Genomic DNA, 22,673 nt, shown 5'->3' with positions numbered 1-22,673 from the left:
ATTGTGCTCTGCACGCATGGGTTCAAATCCAATCCTCGTCGGTTTGGAATTGTTTGCTTGGAAAAGGAATTTTTACAAATAATGCTTCATAAGTAAAGTGAAGTGAAGTGAAGTCCATCGCCTTAACCACTCGGCCACCTCATCTTTCTGGCACAAATAAAGAAGGGTTTTCTAACACCAGTTGTCATATTTTAAATCAATTCTTTATACATCGTAGGTTGTGTTCTCAGCAATATCACTGGCTTGTCAGCAAGTCCACTTTCAAGTGAGCTTTTGCTTAAAGAACATTTATTTTACTTTAAACGTAACCTATATTTGTGAACTACTACACCATCATGTTGATCCATCACAAATGACAAAAAATCATAACTTACAGATCTGGCCAATGACATCACTTCTACTATAACAGTAATGGTAGATTTCACTAAATGTGTGCTATGTATGTCTTTAATGAAAAGCATTGTTCTTTGAAGTAGATTTCTTAATTGAAGTAGTTTATTTTTGACATTTGAGTGTTGGCTTCAGTTATGAAGCATTATTTGCAAAAATTCCATTTCCAAGCAAACAACTCCAAACCGACAAAGATGGGATTTGAACCCATGCGTGCAGAGCACAATGGATTAGCAGTCCATCGCCTTAACCACTCGGCCACCTCGTCTTTCTGGCACAAACAAAGAAGGGTTTTCTAACACCACTTGTCTTGTTTTCAATCAATTCTTTATACATTATTGGTTGTGTTCTCATCAATATCACAGGCTTGTTAGCATGTCCGCTTTCAAGTGAGCCTTTGCTTAAAGAACATTTATTTTACTTTAGACATAACCTATATTTGTGAACTACTACACCATCATGTTGATCCATCACAAACGACAAAAAATCATAACATACACATTTGGCCAATGACATGACTTCTACTATAACAGTAATGGTAGATTTTCCTTAAATGTGTTCTATGTATGTCTTTAATGAAAAGCATTGTTCATTGACGTAGATTTCTTAATTGAATTAGTTTATTTTTGACATTTGAGTGTCAGCTTCACTTATGAAGCATTATTTGCAAAATTCCATTTCCAAGGAAAAAATTCCAAACCGATAATATTTGAACCCATGCGTGCAGAACACAATGGATTAGCAGTCCATCGCCTTAACCACTCGGCCACCTCGTCTTTCTGGCACAAATAAAGATGAGTTGTCTGACACCACTTGTCATATTTTAAATCATTTCTTTATACATTGTTGGTTGTGTTCTCAGCAATATCACAGGCTTGTTAGCAAGTCCTCTTTCAAGTGAGCCTTTGCTTAAAGAACATTTATTTTACTGAAAACATAACCTATATTTGTGAACTACTACACCATCATGTTGATCCATCACAAACGACAAAAAATCATAACACACACATTTGGCTTAGATTTTCACTAAATGACATGACTTCTACGACTTCTACTATAACAGTAATGGTAGATTTTCACTAAATGTGTTCTATGTATGTCTTTAATGAAAAGCATTGTTCATTGAAGTAGATTTCTTAATTGAAATAGTTTATTTTTGACATTTGAGTGTCAGCTTCACTTATGAAGCATTATTTGCAAAAATTCCATTTCCAAGCAAACAATTCCAAACCGACGAGGATGGGATTGGAACCCATGAATGCAGAGCACAATGGATTGTGCTCTGCACGCATGGGTTCAAATCCAATCCTCGTCGGTTTGGAATTGTTTGCTTGGAAAAGGAATTTTTACAAATAATGCTTCATAAGTAAAGTGAAGTGAAGTGAAGTCCATCGCCTTAACCACTCGGCCACCTCATCTTTCTGGCACAAATAAAGAAGGGTTTTCTAACACCAGTTGTCATATTTTAAATCAATTCTTTATACATCGTAGGTTGTGTTCTCAGCAATATCACTGGCTTGTCAGCAAGTCCACTTTCAAGTGAGCTTTTGCTTAAAGAACATTTATTTTACTTTAAACGTAACCTATATTTGTGAACTACTACACCATCATGTTGATCCAGCACAAATGACAAAAAATCATAACTTACAGATCTGGCCAATGACATCACTTCTACTATAACAGTAATGGTAGATTTCACTAAATGTGTGCTATGTATGTCTTTAATGAAAAGCATTGTTCTTTGAAGTAGATTTCTTAATTGAAGTAGTTTATTTTTGACATTTGAGTGTTGGCTTCACTTATGAAGCATTATTTGCAAAAATTCCATTTCCAAGCAAACAACTCCAAACCGACAAGGATGGGATTTGAACCCATGCGTGCAGAGCACAATGGATTAGCAGTCCATCGCCTTAACCACTCGGCCACCTCGTCTTTCTGGCACAAATAAAGATGAGTTGTCTGACACCACTTGTCATATTTTAAATCATTTCTTTATACATTGTTGGTTGTGTTCTCAGCAATATCACAGGCTTGTTAGCAAGTCCTCTTTCAAGTGAGCCTTTGCTTAAAGAACATTTATTTTACTTTAAACGTAACCTATATTTGTGAACTACTACACCATCATGTTGATCCATCACAAACGACAAAAAATCATAACACACACATTTGGCTTAGATTTTCACTAAATGACATGACTTCTACGACTTCTACTATAACAGTAATGGTAGATTTTCACTAAATGTGTTCTATGTATGTCTTTAATGAAAAGCATTGTTCATTGAAGTAGATTTCTTAATTGAAATAGTTTATTTTTGACATTTGAGTGTCAGCTTCACTTATGAAGCATTATTTGCAAAAATTCCATTTCCAAGCAAACAATTCCAAACCGACGAGGATGGGATTGGAACCCATGAATGCAGAGCACAATGGATTGTGTTCTGCACGCATGGGTTCAAATCCAATCCTCGTCGGTTTGGAATTGTTTGCTTGGAAAAGGAATTTTTACAAATAATGCTTCATAAGTAAAGTGAAGTGAAGTGAAGTCCATCGCCTTAACCACTCGGCCACCTCATCTTTCTGGCACAAATAAAGAAGGGTTTTCTAACACCAGTTGTCATATTTTAAATCAATTCTTTATACATTGTAGGTTGTGTTCTCAGCAATATCACAGGCTTGTTAGCAAGTCCACTTTCAAGTGAGCTTTTGCTTAAAGAACATTTATTTTACTTTAAACGTAACCTATATTTGTGAACTACTACACCATCATGTTGATCCATCACAAATGACAAAAAATCATAACTTACAGATCTGGCCAATGACATCACTTCTACTATAACAGTAATGGTAGATTTCACTAAATGTGTGCTATTTATGTCTTTAATGAAAAGCATTGTTCTTTGAAGTAGATTTCTTAATTGAAGTAGTTTATTTTTGACATTTGAGTGTTGGCTTCACTTATGAAGCATTATTTGCAAAAATTCCATTTCCAAGCAAACAACTCCAAACTAACAAGGATGGGATTTGAACCCATGCGTGCAGAGCACATTGGATTAGCAGTCCATCGCCTTAACCACTCGGCCACCTCGTCTTTCTGGCACAAACAAAGAAGGGTTTTCTAACACCACTTGTCTTGTTTTCAATCAATTCTTTATACATTATTGGTTGTGTTCTCATCAATATCACAGGCTTGTTAGCATGTCCGCTTTCAAGTGAGCCTTTGCTTAAAGAACATTTATTTTACTTTAGACATAACCTATATTTGTGAACTACTACACCATCATGTTGATCCATCACAAACGACAAAAAATCATAACATACACATTTGGCCAATGACATGACTTCTACTATAACAGTAATGGTAGATTTTCCTTAAATGTGTTCTATGTATGTCTTTAATGAAAAGCATTGTTCATTGACGTAGATTTCTTAATTGAATTAGTTTATTTTTGACATTTGAGTGTCAGCTTCACTTATGAAGCATTATTTGCAAAATTCCATTTCCAAGGAAAAAATTCCAAACCGATAAGATTTGAACCCTTGCGTGCAGAACACAATGGATTAGCAGTCCATCGCCTTAACCACTCGGCCACCTCGTCTTTCTGGCACAAATAAAGATGAGTTGTCTGACACCACTTGTCATATTATAAATCATTTCTTTATACATTGTTGGTTGTGTTCTCAGCAATATCACAGGCTTGTTAGCAAGTCCTCTTTCAAGTGAGCCTTTGCTTAAAGAACATTTATTTTACTGAAAACATAACCTATATTTGTGAACTACTACACCATCATGTTGATCCATCACAAACGACAAAAAATCATAACACACACATTTGGCTTCGATTTTCACTAAATGACATGACTTCTACGACTTCTACTATAACAGTAATGGTAGATTTTCACTAAATGTGTTCTATGTATGTCTTTAATGAAAAGCATTGTTCATTGAAGTAGATTTCTTAATTGAAATAGTTTATTTTTGACATTTGAGTGTCAGCTTCACTTATGAAGCATTATTTGCAAAAATTCCATTTCCAAGCAAACAATTCCAAACTGACGAGGATGGGATTGGAACCCATGAATGCAGAGCACAATGGATTGTGCTCTGCACGCATGGGTTCAAATCCAATCCTCGTCGGTTTGGAATTGTTTGCTTGGAAAAGGAATTTTTACAAATAATGCTTCATAAGTAAAGTGAAGTGAAGTGAAGTCCATCGCCTTAACCACTCGGCCACCTCATCTTTCTGGCACAAATAAAGAAGGGTTTTCTAACACCAGTTGTCATATTTTAAATCAATTCTTTATACATTGTAGGTTGTGTTCTCAGCAATATCACAGGCTTGTTATCAAGTCCTCTTTCAAGTGAGCCTTTGCTTAAAGAACATTTATTTTACTTTAAACATAACCTATATTTGTGAACTACTACACCATCATGTTGATCCATCACAAACGACAAAAAATCATAACACACACATTTGGCTTAGATTTTCACTAAATGACATGACTTCTACGACTTCTACTATAACAGTAATGGTAGATTTTCACTAAATGTGTTCTCTGTATGTCTTTAATGAAAAGCATTGTTCATTGAAGTAGATTTCTTAATTGAAATAGTTTATTTTTGACATTTGAGTGTCAGCTTCACTTATGAAGCATTATTTGCAAAAATTCCATTTCCAAGCAAACAATTCCAAACCGACGAGGATGGGATTGGAACCCATGAATGCAGAGCACAATGGATTGTGCTCTGCACGCATGGGTTCAAATCCAATCCTCGTCGGTTTGGAATTGTTTGCTTGGAAAAGGAATTTTTTACAAATAATGCTTCATAAGTAAAGTGAAGTGAAGTGAAGTCCATCGCCTTAACCACTCGGCCACCTCGTCTTTCTGGCACAAATAAAGATGAGTTGTCTGACACCACTTGTCATATTTTAAATCATTTCTTTATACATTGTTGGTTGTGTTCTCAGCAATATCACAGGCTTGTTAGCAAGTCCTCTTTCAAGTGAGCCTTTGCTTAAAGAACATTTATTTTACTGAAAACATAAACTATATTTGTGAACTACTACACCATCATGTTGATCCATCACAAACGATAAAAAATCATAACACACACATTTGGCTTCGATTTTCACTAAATGACATGACTTCTACGACTTCTACTATAACAGTAATGGTAGATTTTCACTAAATGTGTTCTATGTATGTCTTTAATGAAAAGCATTGTTCATTGAAGTAGATTTCTTAATTGAAATAGTTTATTTTTGACATTTGAGTGTCAGCTTCACTTATGAAGCATTATTTGCAAAAATTCCATTTCCAAGCAAACAATTCCAAACCGACGAGGATGGGATTGGAACCCATGAATGCAAAGCACAATGGATTAGCAGTCCATCGCCTTAACCACTCGGCCACCTCGTCTTTCTGGCACAAATAAAGATGAGTTGTCTGACACCACTTGTCATATTTTAAATCATTTCTTTATACATTGTTGGTTGTGTTCTCAGCAATATCACAGGCTTGTTAGCAAGTCTACTTTCAAGTGAGCTTTTGCTTAAAGAACATTTATTTTACTTTAAACGTAACCTATATTTGTGAACTACTACACCATCATGTTGATCCATCACAAATGACAAAAAATCATAACTTACAGATCTGGCCAATGACATCACTTCTACTATAACAGTAATGGTAGATTTCACTAAATGTGTGCTATGTATGTCTTTAATGAAAAGCATTGTTCTTTGAAGTAGATTTCTTAATTGAATTAGTTTATTTTTGACATTTGAGTGTTGGTTTCACTTATGAAGCATTATTTGCAAAAATTCCATTTCCAAGCAAACAACTCCAAACCGACGAGGATGGGATTTGAACCCATGCGTGCAGAGCACAATGGATTAGCAGTCCATCACCTTAACCACTCGGCCACCTCGTCTTCCTGGCACAAGTAAAGAAGGGTTTTCTAACACCACTTGTCCTGTTTTCAATCAATTCTTTATACATTATTGGTTGTGTTCTCATCAATATCACAGGCTTGTTAGCATGTCCGCTTTCAAGTGAGCCTTTGCTTAAAGAACATTTATTTTACTTTAGACATAACCTATATTTGTGAACTACTACACCATCATGTTGATCCATCACAAATGACAAAAAATCATAACATACACATTTGGCCAATGACATGAATTCTACTATAACAGTAATGGTAGATTTTCCTTAAATGTGTTCTATGTATGTCTTTAATGAAAAGCATTGTTCATTGATGTAGATTTCTTAATTGAATTAGTTTATTTTTGACATTTGAGTGTCAGCTTCACTTATGAAGCATTATTTGCAAAATTCCATTTCCAAGGAAAAAATTCCAAACCGACAAGATTTGAACCCATGCGTGCAGAACACAATGGATTAGCAGTCCATCTCCTTAACCACTTGGCCACCTCGTCTTTCTGGCACAAATAAAGAAGGGTTTTCTAACACCACTTGTCTTGTTTTAAATCAATTCTTTATACATTATTGGTTGTGTTCTCATCAATATCACAGGCTTGTTAGCATGTCCACTTTCAAGTGAGCCTTTGCTTAAAGAACATTTATTTTACTTTAGACATAACCTATATTTGTGAACTACTACACCATCATGTTGATCCATCACAAATGACAAAAAATCATAACATACACATTTGGCCAATGACATGACTTCTACTATAACAGTAATGGTAGATTTTCCTTAAATGTGTTCTATGTATGTCTTTAATGAAAAGCATTATTCATTGACGTAGATTTCTTAATTGCATTAGTTTATTTTTGACATTTGAGTGTCAGCTTCACTTATGAAGCATTATTTGCAAAAATTCCATTTCCAAGCAAACAATTCCAAACCGACGAGGATGGGATTGGAACCCATGAATGCAGAGCACAATGGATTGTGCTCTGCACGCATGGGTTCAAATCCAATCCTCGTCGGTTTGGAATTGTTTGCTTGGAAAAGGAATTTTTACAAATAATGCTTCATAAGTTAAATGAAGTGAAGTGAAGTCAATCGCCTTAACCACTCGGCCACCTCATCTTTCTGGCACAAATAAAGAAGGATTTTCTGACACCACTTGTCTTGTTTTAAATCAATTCTTTATACATTATTGGTTGTGTTCTCATCAATATCACAGGCTTGTTAGCATGTCCACTTTCAAGTGAGCCTTTGCTTAAAGAACATTTATTTTACTTTAGACATAAACTATATTTGTGAACTACTACACTATCTTGTTGATCCATCACAAACGACAAAAACTCATAACATACACATTTGGCCAATGACATGACTTCTACTATAACAGTAATGGTAGATTTTCACTAAATGTGTTCTATGTATGTCTTTAATGAAAAGCATTGTTCATTGAAGTAGATTTCTTAATTGAATTAGTTTATTTTTGACATTTGAGTGTAAGCTTCACTTATGAAGCATTATTTGCAAAAATTCCATTTCCAAGCAAACAACTCCAAACCGACGAGAATGGGATTTGAACCCATGCGTGCAGAGCACAATGGATTAGCAGTCCATCGCCTTAACCACTCGGCCACCTCGTCTTTCTGGCACAAATAAAGATGAGTTGTCTGACACCACTTGTCATATTTTAAATCATTTCTTTATACATTGTTGGTTGTGTTCTCAGCAATATCACAGGCTTGTTAGCAAGTCCTCTTTCAAGTGAGCCTTTGCTTAAAGAACATTTATTTTACTTTAAACATAACCTATATTTGTGAACTACTACACCATCATGTTGATCCATCACAAACGACAAAAAATCATAACACACACATTTGGCTTAGATTTTCACTAAATGACATGACTTCTACGACTTCTACTATAACAGTAATGGTAGATTTTCACTAAATGTGTTCTCTGTATGTCTTTAATGAAAAGCATTGTTCATTGAAGTAGATTTCTTAATTGAAATAGTTTATTTTTGACATTTGAGTGTCAGCTTCACTTATGAAGCATTATTTGCAAAAATTCCATTTCCAAGCAAACAATTCCAAACCGACGAGGATGGGATTGGAACCCATGAATGCAGAGCACAATGGATTGTGCTCTGCACGCATGGGTTCAAATCCAATCCTCGTCGGTTTGGAATTGTTTGCTTGGAAAAGGAATTTTTTACAAATAATGCTTCATAAGTAAAGTGAAGTGAAGTGAAGTCCATCGCCTTAACCACTCGGCCACCTCGTCTTTCTGGCACAAATAAAGATGAGTTGTCTGACACCACTTGTCATATTTTAAATCATTTCTTTATACATTGTTGGTTGTGTTCTCAGCAATATCACAGGCTTGTTAGCAAGTCCTCTTTCAAGTGAGCCTTTGCTTAAAGAACATTTATTTTACTGAAAACATAACCTATATTTGTGAACTACTACACCATCATGTTGATCCATCACAAACGATAAAAAATCATAACACACACATTTGGCTTCGATTTTCACTAAATGACATGACTTCTACGACTTCTACTATAACAGTAATGGTAGATTTTCACTAAATGTGTTCTATGTATGTCTTTAATGAAAAGCATTGTTCATTGAAGTAGATTTCTTAATTGAAATAGTTTATTTTTGACATTTGAGTGTCAGCTTCACTTATGAAGCATTATTTGCAAAAATTCCATTTCCAAGCAAACAATTCCAAACCGACGAGGATGGGATTGGAACCCATGAATGCAAAGCACAATGGATTAGCAGTCCATCGCCTTAACCACTCGGCCACCTCGTCTTTCTGGCACAAATAAAGATGAGTTGTCTGACACCACTTGTCATATTTTAAATCATTTCTTTATACATTGTTGGTTGTGTTCTCAGCAATATCACAGGCTTGTTAGCAAGTCTACTTTCAAGGGAGCTTTTGCTTAAAGAACATTTATTTTACTTTAAACGTAACCTATATTTGTGAACTACTACACCATCATGTTGATCCATCACAAATGACAAAAAATCATAACTTACAGATCTGGCCAATGACATCACTTCTACTATAACAGTAATGGTAGATTTCACTAAATGTGTGCTATGTATGTCTTTAATGAAAAGCATTGTTCTTTGAAGTAGATTTCTTAATTGAATTAGTTTATTTTTGACATTTGAGTGTTGGTTTCACTTATGAAGCATTATTTGCAAAAATTCCATTTCCAAGCAAACAACTCCAAACCGACGAGGATGGGATTTGAACCCATGCGTGCAGAGCACAATGGATTAGCAGTCCATCACCTTAACCACTCGGCCACCTCGTCTTCCTGGCACAAGTAAAGAAGGGTTTTCTAACACCACTTGTCCTGTTTTCAATCAATTCTTTATACATTATTGGTTGTGTTCTCATCAATATCACAGGCTTGTTAGCATGTCCGCTTTCAAGTGAGCCTTTGCTTAAAGAACATTTATTTTACTTTAGACATAACCTATATTTGTGAACTACTACACCATCATGTTGATCCATCACAAACGACAAAAAATCATAACATACACATTTGGCCAATGACATGAATTCTACTATAACAGTAATGGTAGATTTTCCTTAAATGTGTTCTATGTATGTCTTTAATGAAAAGCATTGTTCATTGATGTAGATTTCTTAATTGAATTAGTTTATTTTTGACATTTGAGTGTCAGCTTCACTTATGAAGCATTATTTGCAAAATTCCATTTCCAAGGAAAAAATTCCAAACCGACAAGATTTGAACCCATGCGTGCAGAACACAATGGATTAGCAGTCCATCTCCTTAACCACTTGGCCACCTCGTCTTTCTGGCACAAATAAAGAAGGGTTTTCTAACACCACTTGTCTTGTTTTAAATCAATTCTTTATACATTATTGGTTGTGTTCTCATCAATATCACAGGCTTGTTAGCATGTCCACTTTCAAGTGAGCCTTTGCTTAAAGAACATTTATTTTACTTTAGACATAACCTATATTTGTGAACTACTACACCATCATGTTGATCCATCACAAATGACAAAAAATCATAACATACACATTTGGCCAATGACATGACTTCTACTATAACAGTAATGGTAGATTTTCCTTAAATGTGTTCTATGTATGTCTTTAATGAAAAGCATTGTTCATAGATGTAGATTTCTTAATTGAATTAGTTTATTTTTGACATTTGAGAGTCAGCTTCACTTAAGAAGCATTATTTGCAAAATTCCATTTCCAAGGAAAAAATTCCAAACCAACAAGATTTGAACCCATGGGTGCAGAACACAATGGATTAGCAGTCCATCACCTTAACCACTCGGCCACCTCATCTTTCTGGCACAAATAAAGAAGGGTTTTCTAACACCACTTGTCTTGTTTTAAATCAATTCTTTATATATTATTGGTTGTGTTCTCATCAATATCACAGGCTTGTTAGCATGTCCCCTTTCAAGAGAGCCTTTGCTTAAAGAACATTTATTTTACTTTAGATATAACCTATATTTGTGAACTACTACACCATCTTGTTGATCCATCACAAACGACAAAAAATCATAACATACACATTTGGCCAATGACATGACTTCTACTATAACAGTAATGGTAGATTTTCACTAAATGTGTTCTATGTATGTCTTTAATGAAAAGCATTGTTCATTGAAGTAGATTTCTTAATTGAATTAGTTTATTTTTGACATTTGAGTGTTAGCTTCACTTATGAAGCATTATTTGCAAAAATTCCATTTCCAAGCAAACAACTCCAAACCGACGAGGATGGGATTTGAACCCATGCGCGCAGAGCACAACGGATTAGCAGTCCATCGCCTTAACCACTTGGCCACCTGGTCTTTCTGGCACAAATAAAGAAGGGTTTTCTAACACCACTTGTCTTGTTTTAAATCAATTCTTTATACATTGTTGGTTGTGTTCTCAGCAATATCACAGGCTTGTTAGCAAGTCCACTTTCAAGTGAGCTTTTGCTTAAAGAACATTTATTTTACTTTAAACGTAACCTATATTTGTGAACTACTACACCATCATGTTGATCCATCACAAATGACAAAAAATCATAACATACACATCTTGCCAATGACATGACTACTACTATAACAGTAATGGTAGATTTTCACTAAATGTGTTCTATGTATGTCTTTAATGAAAAGCATTGTTCTTTGAAGTAGATTTCTTAATTGAAGTAGTTTATTTTTGACATTTGAGTGTTGGCTTCACTTATGAAGCATTATTTGCAAAAATTCCATTTCCAAGCAAACAACTCCAAACCGACAAAGATGGGATTTGAACCCATGCATGCAGAGCACAATGGATTAGCAGTCCATCGCCTTAACCACTCGGCCACCTCGTCTTTCTGGCACAAACAAAGAAGGGTTTTCTAACACCACTTGTCTTGTTTTCAATCAATTCTTTATACATTATTGGTTGTGTTCTCATCAATATCACAGGCTTGTTAGCAAGTCCTCTTTCAAGTGAGCCTTTGCTTAAAGAACATTTATTTTACTTTAAACGTAACCTATATTTGTGAACTACTACACCATCATGTTGATCCATCACAAACGACAAAAAATCATAACACACACATTTGGCTTAGATTTTCACTAAATGACATGACTTCTACGACTTCTACTATAACAGTAATGGTAGATTTTCACTAAATGTGTTCTATGTATGTCTTTAATGAAAAGCATTGTTCATTGAAGTAGATTTCTTAATTGAAATAGTTTATTTTTGACATTTGAGTGTCAGCTTCACTTATGAAGCATTATTTGCAAAAATTCCATTTCCAAGCAAACAATTCCAAACCGACGAGGATGGGATTGGAACCCATGAATGCAGAGCACAATGGATTGTGCTCTGCACGCATGGGTTCCAATCCAATCCTCGTCGGTTTGGAATTGTTTGCTTGGAAAAGGAATTTTTACAAATAATGCTTCATAAGTAAAGTGAAGTGAAGTGAAGTCCATCGCCTTAACCACTCGGCCACCTCATCTTTCTGGCACAAATAAAGAAGGGTTTTCTAACACCAGTTGTCATATTTTAAATCAATTCTTTATACATTGTAGGTTGTGTTCTCAGCAATATCACAGGCTTGTTAGCAAGTCCACTTTCAAGTGAGCTTTTGCTTAAAGAACATTTATTTTACTTTAAACGTAACCTATATTTGTGAACTACTACACCATCATGTTGATCCATCACAAATGACAAAAAATCATAACTTACAGATCTGGCCAATGACATCACTTCTACTATAACAGTAATGGTAGATTTCACTAAATGTGTGCTATTTATGTCTTTAATGAAAAGCATTGTTCTTTGAAGTAGATTTCTTAATTGAAGTAGTTTATTTTTGACATTTGAGTGTTGGCTTCACTTATGAAGCATTATTTGCAAAAATTCCATTTCCAAGCAAACAACTCCAAACCGACAAGGATGGGATTTGAACCCATGCGTGCAGAGCACAATGGATTAGCAGTCCATCGCCTTAACCACTCGGCCACCTCGTCTTTCTGGCACAAATAAAGATGAGTTGTCTGACACCACTTGTCATATTTTAAATCATTTCTTTATACATTGTTGGTTGTGTTCTCAGCAATATCACAGGCTTGTTAGCAAGTCCTCTTTCAAGTGAGCCTTTGCTTAAAGAACATTTATTTTACTTTAAACATAACCTATATTTGTGAACTACTACACCATCATGTTGATCCATCACAAACGACAAAAAATCATAACACACACATTTGGCTTAGATTTTCACTAAATGACATGACTTCTACGACTTCTACTATAACAGTAATGGTAGATTTTCACTAAATGTGTTCTATGTATGTCTTTAATGAAAAGCATTGTTGATTGAAGTAGATTTCTTAATTGAAATAGTTTATTTTTGACATTTGAGTGTCAGCTTCACTTATGAAGCATTATTTGCAAAAATTCCATTTCCAAGCAAACAATTCCAAACCGACGAGGATGGGATTGGAACCCATGAATGCAGAGCACAATGGATTGTGCTCTGCACGCATGGGTTCAAATCCAATCCTCGTCGGTTTGGAATTGTTTGCTTGGAAAAGGAATTTTTTACAAATAATGCTTCATAAGTAAAGTGAAGTGAAGTGAAGTCCATCGCCTTAACCACTCGGCCACCTCGTCTTTCTGGCACAAATAAAGATGAGTTGTCTGACACCACTTGTCATATTTTAAATCATTTCTTTATACATTGTTGGTTGTGTTCTCAGCAATATCACAGGCTTGTTAGCAAGTCCTCTTTCAAGTGAGCCTTTGCTTAAAGAACATTTATTTTACTGAAAACATAACCTATATTTGTGAACTACTACACCATCATGTTGATCCATCACAAACGATAAAAAATCATAACACACACATTTGGCTTCGATTTTCACTAAATGACATGACTTCTACGACTTCTACTATAACAGTAATGGTAGATTTTCACTAAATGTGTTCTATGTATGTCTTTAATGAAAAGCATTGTTCATTGAAGTAGATTTCTTAATTGAAATAGTTTATTTTTGACATTTGAGTGTCAGCTTCACTTATGAAGCATTATTTGCAAAAATTCCATTTCCAAGCAAACAATTCCAAACCGACGAGGATGGGATTGGAACCCATGAATGCAAAGCACAATGGATTAGCAGTCCATCGCCTTAACCACTCGGCCACCTCGTCTTTCTGGCACAAATAAAGATGAGTTGTCTGACACCACTTGTCATATTTTAAATCATTTCTTTATACATTGTTGGTTGTGTTCTCAGCAATATCACAGGCTTGTTAGCAAGTCCACTTTCAAGTGAGCTTTTGCTTAAAGAACATTTATTTTACTTTAAACGTAACCTATATTTGTGAACTACTACACCATCATGTTGATCCATCACAAATGACAAAAAATCATAACTTACAGATCTGGCCAATGACATCACTTCTACTATAACAGTAATGGTAGATTTCACTAAATGTGTGCTATGTATGTCTTTAATGAAAAGCATTGTTCTTTGAAGTAGATTTCTTAATTGAATTAGTTTATTTTTGACATTTGAGTGTTGGTTTCACTTATGAAGCATTATTTGCAAAAATTCCATTTCCAAGCAAACAACTCCAAACCGACGAGGATGGGATTTGAACCCATGCGTGCAGAGCACAATGGATTAGCAGTCCATCACCTTAACCACTCGGCCACCTCGTCTTCCTGGCACAAGTAAAGAAGGGTTTTCTAACACCACTTGTCCTGTTTTCAATCAATTCTTTATACATTATTGGTTGTGTTCTCATCAATATCACAGGCTTGTTAGCATGTCCGCTTTCAAGTGAGCCTTTGCTTAAAGAACATTTATTTTACTTTAGACATAACCTATATTTGTGAACTACTACACCATCATGTTGATCCATCACAAACGACAAAAAATCATAACATACACATTTGGCCAATGACATGAATTCTACTATAACAGTAATGGTAGATTTTCCTTAAATGTGTTCTATGTATGTCTTTAATGAAAAGCATTGTTCATTGATGTACATTTCTTAATTGAATTAGTTTATTTTTGACATTTGAGTGTCAGCTTCACTTATGAAGCATTATTTGCAAAATTCCATTTCCAAGGAAAAAATTCCAAACCGACAAGATTTGAACCCATGCGTGCAGAACACAATGGATTAGCAGTCCATCTCCTTAACCACTTGGCCACCTCGTCTTTCTGGCACAAATAAAGAAGGGTTTTCTAACACCACTTGTCTTGTTTTAAATCAATTCTTTATACATTATTGGTTGTGTTCTCATCAATATCACAGGCTTGTTAGCATGTCCACTTTCAAGTGAGCCTTTGCTTAAAGAACATTTATTTTACTTTAGACATAACCTATATTTGTGAACTACTACACCATCATGTTGATCCATCACAAATGACAAAAAATCATAACATACACATTTGGCCAATGACATGACTTCTACTATAACAGTAATGGTAGATTTTCCTTAAATGTGTTCTATGTATGTCTTTAATGAAAAGCATTGTTCATAGATGTAGATTTCTTAATTGAATTAGTTTATTTTTGACATTTGAGAGTCAGCTTCACTTAAGAAGCATTATTTGCAAAATTCCATTTCCAAGGAAAAAATTCCAAACCAACAAGTTTTGAACCCATGCGTGCAGATCACAATGGATTAGCAGTCCATCACCTTAACCACTCGGCCACCTCATCTTTCTGGCACAAATAAAGAAGGGTTTTCTAACACCACTTGTCTTGTTTTAAATCAATTCTTTATATATTATTGGTTGTGTTCTCATCAATATCACAGGCTTGTTAGCATGTCCCCTTTCAAGAGAGCCTTTGCTTAAAGAACATTTATTTTACTTTAGATATAACCTATATTTGTGAACTACTACACCATCTTGTTGATCCATCACAAACGACAAAAAATCATAACATACACATTTGGCCAATGACATGACTTCTACTATAACAGTAATGGTAGATTTTCACTAAATGTGTTCTATGTATGTCTTTAATGAAAAGCATTGTTCATTGAAGTAGATTTCTTAATTGAATTAGTTTATTTTTGACATTTGAGTGTTAGCTTCACTTATGAAGCATTATTTGCAAAAATTCCATTTCCAAGCAAACAACTCCAAACCGACGAGGATGGGATTTGAACCCATGCGCGCAGAGCACAACGGATTAGCAGTCCATCGCCTTAACCACTTGGCCACCTGGTCTTTCTGGCACAAATAAAGAAGGGTTTTCTAACACCACTTGTCTTGTTTTAAATCAATTCTTTATATATTATTGGTTGTGTTCTCATCAATATCACAGGCTTGTTAGCATGTCCCCTTTCAAGAGAGCCTTTGCTTAAAGAACATTTATTTTACTTTAGATATAACCTATATTTGTGAACTACTACACCATCTTGTTGATCCATCACAAACGACAAAAAATCATAACATACACATTTGGCCAATGACATGACTTCTACTATAACAGTAATGGTAGATTTTCACTAAATGTGTTCTATGTATGTCTTTAATGAAAAGCATTGTTCATTGAAGTAGATTTCTTAATTGAATTAGTTTATTTTTGACATTTGAGTGTTAGCTTCACTTATGAAGCATTATTTGCAAAAATTCCATTTCCAAGCAAACAACTCCAAACCGACGAGGATGGGATTTGAACCCATGCGCGCAGAGCACAACGGATTAGCAGTCCATCGCCTTAACAACTCGGCCACCTCGTCTTTCTGGCACAAATGAAGAAGGGTTTTCTGACACCACTTGTCATATTTTAAATCATTACTTTATACATTGTTGGTTGTGTTCTCAGCAATATCACAGGCTTGTTAGCAAGTCCACTTTCAAGTGAGCTTTTGCTTAAAGAACATTTATTTTACTTTAAACGTAACCTATATTTGTGAACTACTACACCATCATGTTGATCCATCACAAATGACAAAAAATCATAACATACACATCTTGCCAATGACATGACTACTACTATAACAGTAATGGTAGATTTTCACTAAATGTGTTCTATGTATGTCTTTAATGAAAAGCATTGTTCATTGAAGTAGATTTCTTAATTGAATTAGTTTATTTTTGACATTTGAGTGTTAGCTTCACTTATGAAGCATTATTTGCAAAAATTCCATTTCCAAGCAAACAACTCCAAACCGACGAGGATGGGATTTGAACCCATGCGTGCAGAGCACAATTGATTAGCAGTCCATCGCCTTAACCACTTGGCCACCTGGTCTTTCTGGCACAAATAAAGAAGGGTTTTCTAACACCACTTGTCTTGTTTTAAATCAATTCTTTATACATTATTGGTTGTGTTCTCATCAATATCACAGGCTTGGTAGCATGTCCCCTTTCAAGTGAGCCTTTGCTTAAAGAACATTTATTTTACTTTAGACATAACCTATATTTGTGAACTACTACACCATCATGTTGATCCATCACATATGACAAAAAATCATAACATACACATTAGGCCAATTACATGACTTCTACTATAACAGTAATGGTAGATTTTCCTTAAATGTGTTCTATGTATGTCTTTAATGAAAAGCATTGTTCATTGACGTAGATTTCTTAATTGAATTAGTTTATTTTTGACATTTGAGTGTCAGCTTCACTTATGAAGCATTATTTGCAAAATTCCATTTCCAAGGAAAAAATTCCAAACCGACAAGATTTGAACCCATGCGTGCAGAACACAATGGATTAGCAGTCCATCGCCTTAACCACTCGGCCACCTCGTCTTTCTGGCACAAATAAAGATGAGTTGTCTGACACCACTTGTCATATTTTAAATCATTTCTTTATACATTGTTGGTTGTGTTCTCAGCAATATCACAGGCTTGTTAGCAAGTGCTCTTTCAAGTGAGCCTTTGCTTAAAGAACATTTATTTTACTTTAAACGTAACCTATATTTGTGAACTACTACACCATCATGTTGATCCATCACAAACGACAAAAAATCATAACACACACATTTGGCTTCGATTTTCACTAAATGACATGACTTCTACGACTTCTACTATAACAGTAATGGTAGATTTTCACTAAATGTGTTCTATGTATGTCTTTAATGAAAAGCATTGTTCATTGAAGTAGATTTCTTAATTGAAATAGTTTATTTTTGACATTTGAGTGTCAGCTTCACTTATGAAGCATTATTTGCAAAAATTCCATTTCCAAGCAAACAATTCCAAACCGATGAGGATGGGATTGGAACCCATGAATGCAGAGCACAATGGATTGTGCTCTGCACGCATGGGTTCAAATCCAATCCTCGTCGGTTTGGAATTGTTTGCTTGGAAAAGGAATTTTTACAAATAATGCTTCATAAGTAAAGTGAAGTGAAGTGAAGTCAATCGCCTTAACCACTCGGCCACCTCATCTTTCTGGCACAAATAAAGAAGGATTTTCTGACACCACTTGTCTTGTTTTAAATCAATTCTTTATACATTATTGGTTGTGTTCTCATCAATATCACAGGCTTGTTAGCATGTCCACTTTCAAGTGAGCCTTTGCTTAAAGAACATTTATTTTACTTTAGACATAAACTATATTTGTGAACTACTACACCATCTTGTTGATCCATCACAAACGACAAAAAATCATAACATACACATTTGACCAATGACATGACTTCTACTATAACAGTAATGGTAGATTTTCACTAAATGTGTTCTATGTATGTCTTTAATGAAAAGCATTGTTCATTGAAGTAGATTTCTTAATTGAATTAGTTTATTTTTGACATTTGAGTGTTAGCTTCACTTATGAAGCATTATTTGCAAAAATTCCATTTCCAAGCAAACAACTCCAAACCGACGAGGATGGGATTTGAACCCATGCGTGCAGAGCTCAATGGATTAGCAGTCCATCGCCTTAACCTCTCGGCCACCTCGTCTTTCGGGCACAAATAAAGAAGGGTTTTCTAACACCACTTGTCTTGTTTTAAATAAATTCTTTATACATTATTGGTTGTGTTCTCATCAATATCACAGGCTTGTTAGCATGTCCCCTTTCAAGTGAGCCTTAGCTTAAAGAACATTTATTTTACTTTAGACATAACCTGTATTTGTGAACTACTACACCATCATGTTGATCCATCACAAACGACAAAAAATCATAACATACACATCTGGCCAATGACATGACTACTACTATAACAGTAATGGTAGATTTTCACTAAATGTGTTCTATGTATGTCTTTAATGAAAAGTATTGTTCATTGAAGTAGATTTCTTAATTGAATTAGGTTTTTTTTTACATTTGAGTGTCAGCTTCACTTATGAAGCATTATTTGCAAAAATTCCATTTCCAAGCAAACAATTCCAAACCGATGAGGATGCGATTGGAACCCATGAATGCAGAGCACAATGGATTGTACTCTGCACGCATGGGTTCTAATCCAATCCTCGTCGGTTTGGAATTGTTTGCTTGGAAAAGGAATTTTTACAAATAATGCTTCATAAGTAAAGTGAAGTGAAGTGAAGTCAATCGCCTTAACCACTCGGCCACCTCATCTTTCTGGCACAAATAAAGAAGGATTTTCTGACACCACTTGTCTTGTTTTAAATCACTTCTTTATACATTATTGGTTGTGTTCTCATCAATATCACAGGCTTGTTAGCATGTCCACTTTCAAGTGAGCCTTTGCTTAAAGAACATTTATTTTACTTTAGACATAAACTATATTTGTGAACTACTACACCATCTTGTTGATCCATCACAAACGACAAAAAATCATAACATACACATTTGGCCAATGACTTGAGTTCTACTATAACAGTAATGGTAGATTTTCACTAAATGTGTTCTATGTATGTCTTTAATGAAAAGCATTGTTCTTTGAAGTAGATTTCTTAATTGAATTAGCTTATTTTTGACATTTGAGAGTTAGCTTCACTTATGAAGCATTATTTGCAAAAATTCCATTTCCAAGCAAACAACTCCAAACCAACGAGGATGGGATTTGAACCCATGCGTGCAGAGCACAATGGATTAGCAGTCCATCTCCTTAACCACTTGGCCACCTCGTCTTTCTGGCACAAATAAAGAAGGGTTTTCTAACACCACTTGTCTTGTTTTAAATCAATTCTTTATACATTATTGGTTGTGTTCTCATCAATATCACAGGCTTGTTAGCATGTCCACTTTCAAGTGAGCCTTTGCTTAAAGAAAATTTATTTTACTTTAGACATAACCTATATTTGTGAACTACTACACCATCATGTTGATCCATCACAAACGACAAAAAATCATAACATACACATTTGGCCAATGACTTGACTTCTACTATAACAGTAATGGTAGATTTTTCTTAAATGTGTTCTATGTATGTCTTTAATGAAAAGCAATGTTCATTGACGTAGATTTCTTAATTGAATTAGTTTATTTTTGACATTTGAGAGTCAGTTCACTTATGAAGCATTATTTGCAAAATTCCATTTCCAAGGAAAAAATTCCAAACCAACAAGATTTGAACCCATGCGTGCAGAACACAATGGATTAGCAGTCCATCGCCTTAACCACTCGGCCACCTCGTCTTTCTGGCACAAATAAAGAAGGGTTTTCTAACACAACTTGTCTTGTTTTAAATCAATTCTTTATATATTATTGGTTGTGTTCTCATCAATATTACAGGCTTGTTAGCATGTCCCCTTTCAAGAGAGCCTTTGCTTAAAGAACATTTATTTTACTTTAGATATAACCTATATTTGTGAACTACTACACCATCTTGTTGATCCATCACAAACGACAAAAAATCATAACATACACATTTGGCCAATGACATGACTTCTACTATAACAGTAATGGTAGATTTTCACTAAATGTGTTCTATGTATGTCTTTAATGAAAAGCATTGTTCATTGAAGTAGATTTCTTAATTGAAATAGTTTATTTTTGACATTTGAGTGTTAGCTTCACTTATGAAGCATTATTTGCAAAAATTCCATTTCCAAGCAAACAACTCCAAACCGACGAGGATGGAATTTGAATCCATGCGCGCAGAGCACAATGGATTAGCAGTCCATCGCCTTAACAACTCGGCCACCTCGTCTTTACTTATGAAGCATTATTTGCAAAAATTCCATTTCCAAGCAAACAATTCCAAACCGATGAGGATGCGATTGGAACCCATGAATGCAGAGCACAATGGATTGTACTCTGCACGCATGGGTTCAAATCCAATCCTCGTCGGTTTGGAATTGTTTGCTTGGAAAAGGAATTTTTACAAATAATGCTTCATAAGTAAAGTGAAGTGAAGTGAAGTCAATCGCCTTAACCACTCGGCCACCTCATCTTTCTGGCACAAATAAAGAAGGATTTTCTGACACCACTTGTCTTGTTTTAAATCAATTCTTTATACATTATTGGTTGTGTTCTCATCAATATCACAGGCTTGTTAGCATGTCCACTTTCAAGTGAGCCTTTGCTTAAATAACATTTATTTTACTTTAGACATAAACTATATTTGTGAACTACTACACCATCTTGTTGATCCATCACAAACGACAAAAAATCATAACATACACATTTGGCCAATGACTTGAGTTCTACTATAACAGTAATGGTAGATTTTCACTAAATGTGTTCTATGTATGTCTTTAATGAAAAGCATTGTTCTTTGAAGTAGATTTCTTAATTGAATTAGCTTATTTTTGACATTTGAGAGTTAGCTTCACTTATGAAGCATTATTTGCAAAAATTCCATTTCCAAGCAAACAACTCCAAACCGACGAGGATGGGATTTGAACCCATGCGTGCAGAGCACAATGGATTAGCAGTCCATCTCCTTAACCACTTGGCCACCTCGTCTTTCTGGCACAAATAAAGAAGGGTTTTCTAACACCACTTGTCTTGTTTTAAATCAATTCTTTATACATTATTGGTTGTGTTCTCATCAATATCACAGGCTTGTTAGCATGTCCACTTTCAAGTGAGCCTTTGCTTAAAGAAAATTTATTTTACTTTAGACATAACCTATATTTGTGAACTACTACACCATCATGTTGATCCATCACAAACGACAAAAAATCATAACATACACATTTGGCCAATGACTTGACTTCTACTATAATAGTAATGGTAGATTTTTCTTAAATGTGTTCTATGTATGTCTTTAATGAAAAGCATTGTTCATTGACGTAGATTTCTTAATTGAATTAGTTTATTTTTGACATTTGAGAGTCAGCTTCACTTATGAAGCATTATTTGCAAAATTCCATTTCCAAGGAAAAAATTCCAAACCAACAAGATTTGAACCCATGCGTGCAGAACACAATGGATTAGCAGTCCATCGCCTTAACCACTCGGCCACCTCGTCTTTCTGGCACAAATAAAGAAGGGTTTTCTAACACCACTTGTCTTGTTTTAAATCAATTCTTTATATATTATTGGTTGTGTTCTCATCAATATCACAGGCTTGTTAGCATGTCCCCTTTCAAGAGAGCCTTTGCTTAAAGAACATTTATTTTACTTTAGATATAACCTATATTTGTGAACTACTACAACATCTTGTTGATCCATCACAAACGACAAAAAATCATAACATACACATTTGGCCAATGACATGACTTCTACTATAACAGTAATGGTAGATTTTCACTAAATGTGTTCTATGTATGTCTTTAATGAAAAGCATTGTTCATTGAAGTAGATTTCTTAATTGAAATAGTTTATTTTTGACATTTGAGTGTTAGCTTCACTTATGAAGCATTATTTGCAAAAATTCCATTTCCAAGCAAACAACTCCAAACCGACGAGGATGGAATTTGAACCCATGCGCGCAGAGC

General features: G+C 34.8%; 9 non-coding genes across 9 annotated transcripts; all 9 read right to left on the bottom strand.

The window, feature by feature from the left end:
* Positions 1–576: 576 nt before the first annotated feature.
* On the bottom strand, positions 577–658 carry TRNAS-GCU (transfer RNA serine (anticodon GCU)). Its single transcript has one exon. It is a non-coding gene; the product is annotated as a tRNA-Ser (tRNA).
* Positions 659–2,240: 1,582 nt separating this feature from the next.
* Positions 2,241–2,322, bottom strand: TRNAS-GCU (transfer RNA serine (anticodon GCU)). The gene has a single exon. It is a non-coding gene; the product is annotated as a tRNA-Ser (tRNA).
* A 3,918-nt stretch (positions 2,323–6,240) lies between these two features.
* TRNAS-GCU (transfer RNA serine (anticodon GCU)) lies at positions 6,241–6,322 on the bottom strand. The gene has a single exon. It is a non-coding gene; the product is annotated as a tRNA-Ser (tRNA).
* A 1,561-nt stretch (positions 6,323–7,883) lies between these two features.
* On the bottom strand, positions 7,884–7,965 carry TRNAS-GCU (transfer RNA serine (anticodon GCU)). Its single transcript has one exon. It is a non-coding gene; the product is annotated as a tRNA-Ser (tRNA).
* Positions 7,966–9,577: 1,612 nt separating this feature from the next.
* On the bottom strand, positions 9,578–9,659 carry TRNAS-GCU (transfer RNA serine (anticodon GCU)). The gene has a single exon. It is a non-coding gene; the product is annotated as a tRNA-Ser (tRNA).
* Positions 9,660–11,623: 1,964 nt separating this feature from the next.
* Positions 11,624–11,705, bottom strand: TRNAS-GCU (transfer RNA serine (anticodon GCU)). The gene has a single exon. It is a non-coding gene; the product is annotated as a tRNA-Ser (tRNA).
* Positions 11,706–12,779: 1,074 nt separating this feature from the next.
* TRNAS-GCU (transfer RNA serine (anticodon GCU)) lies at positions 12,780–12,861 on the bottom strand. Its single transcript has one exon. It is a non-coding gene; the product is annotated as a tRNA-Ser (tRNA).
* A 1,612-nt stretch (positions 12,862–14,473) lies between these two features.
* Positions 14,474–14,555, bottom strand: TRNAS-GCU (transfer RNA serine (anticodon GCU)). The gene has a single exon. It is a non-coding gene; the product is annotated as a tRNA-Ser (tRNA).
* Positions 14,556–18,699: 4,144 nt separating this feature from the next.
* On the bottom strand, positions 18,700–18,781 carry TRNAS-GCU (transfer RNA serine (anticodon GCU)). The gene has a single exon. It is a non-coding gene; the product is annotated as a tRNA-Ser (tRNA).
* Between the last annotated feature and the right edge of the window lie 3,892 nt (positions 18,782–22,673).

This window comes from Taudactylus pleione, unplaced genomic scaffold, assembly GCF_031769625.1.
Source record: "Taudactylus pleione unplaced genomic scaffold, aTauple2 ptg000619l, whole genome shotgun sequence".
Taxonomy (NCBI): domain Eukaryota; kingdom Metazoa; phylum Chordata; class Amphibia; order Anura; family Myobatrachidae; genus Taudactylus; species Taudactylus pleione.
The sequence above is the reverse complement of the archived record's forward strand: the minus strand, read 5'-3'. Positions and strand labels throughout refer to the sequence as shown.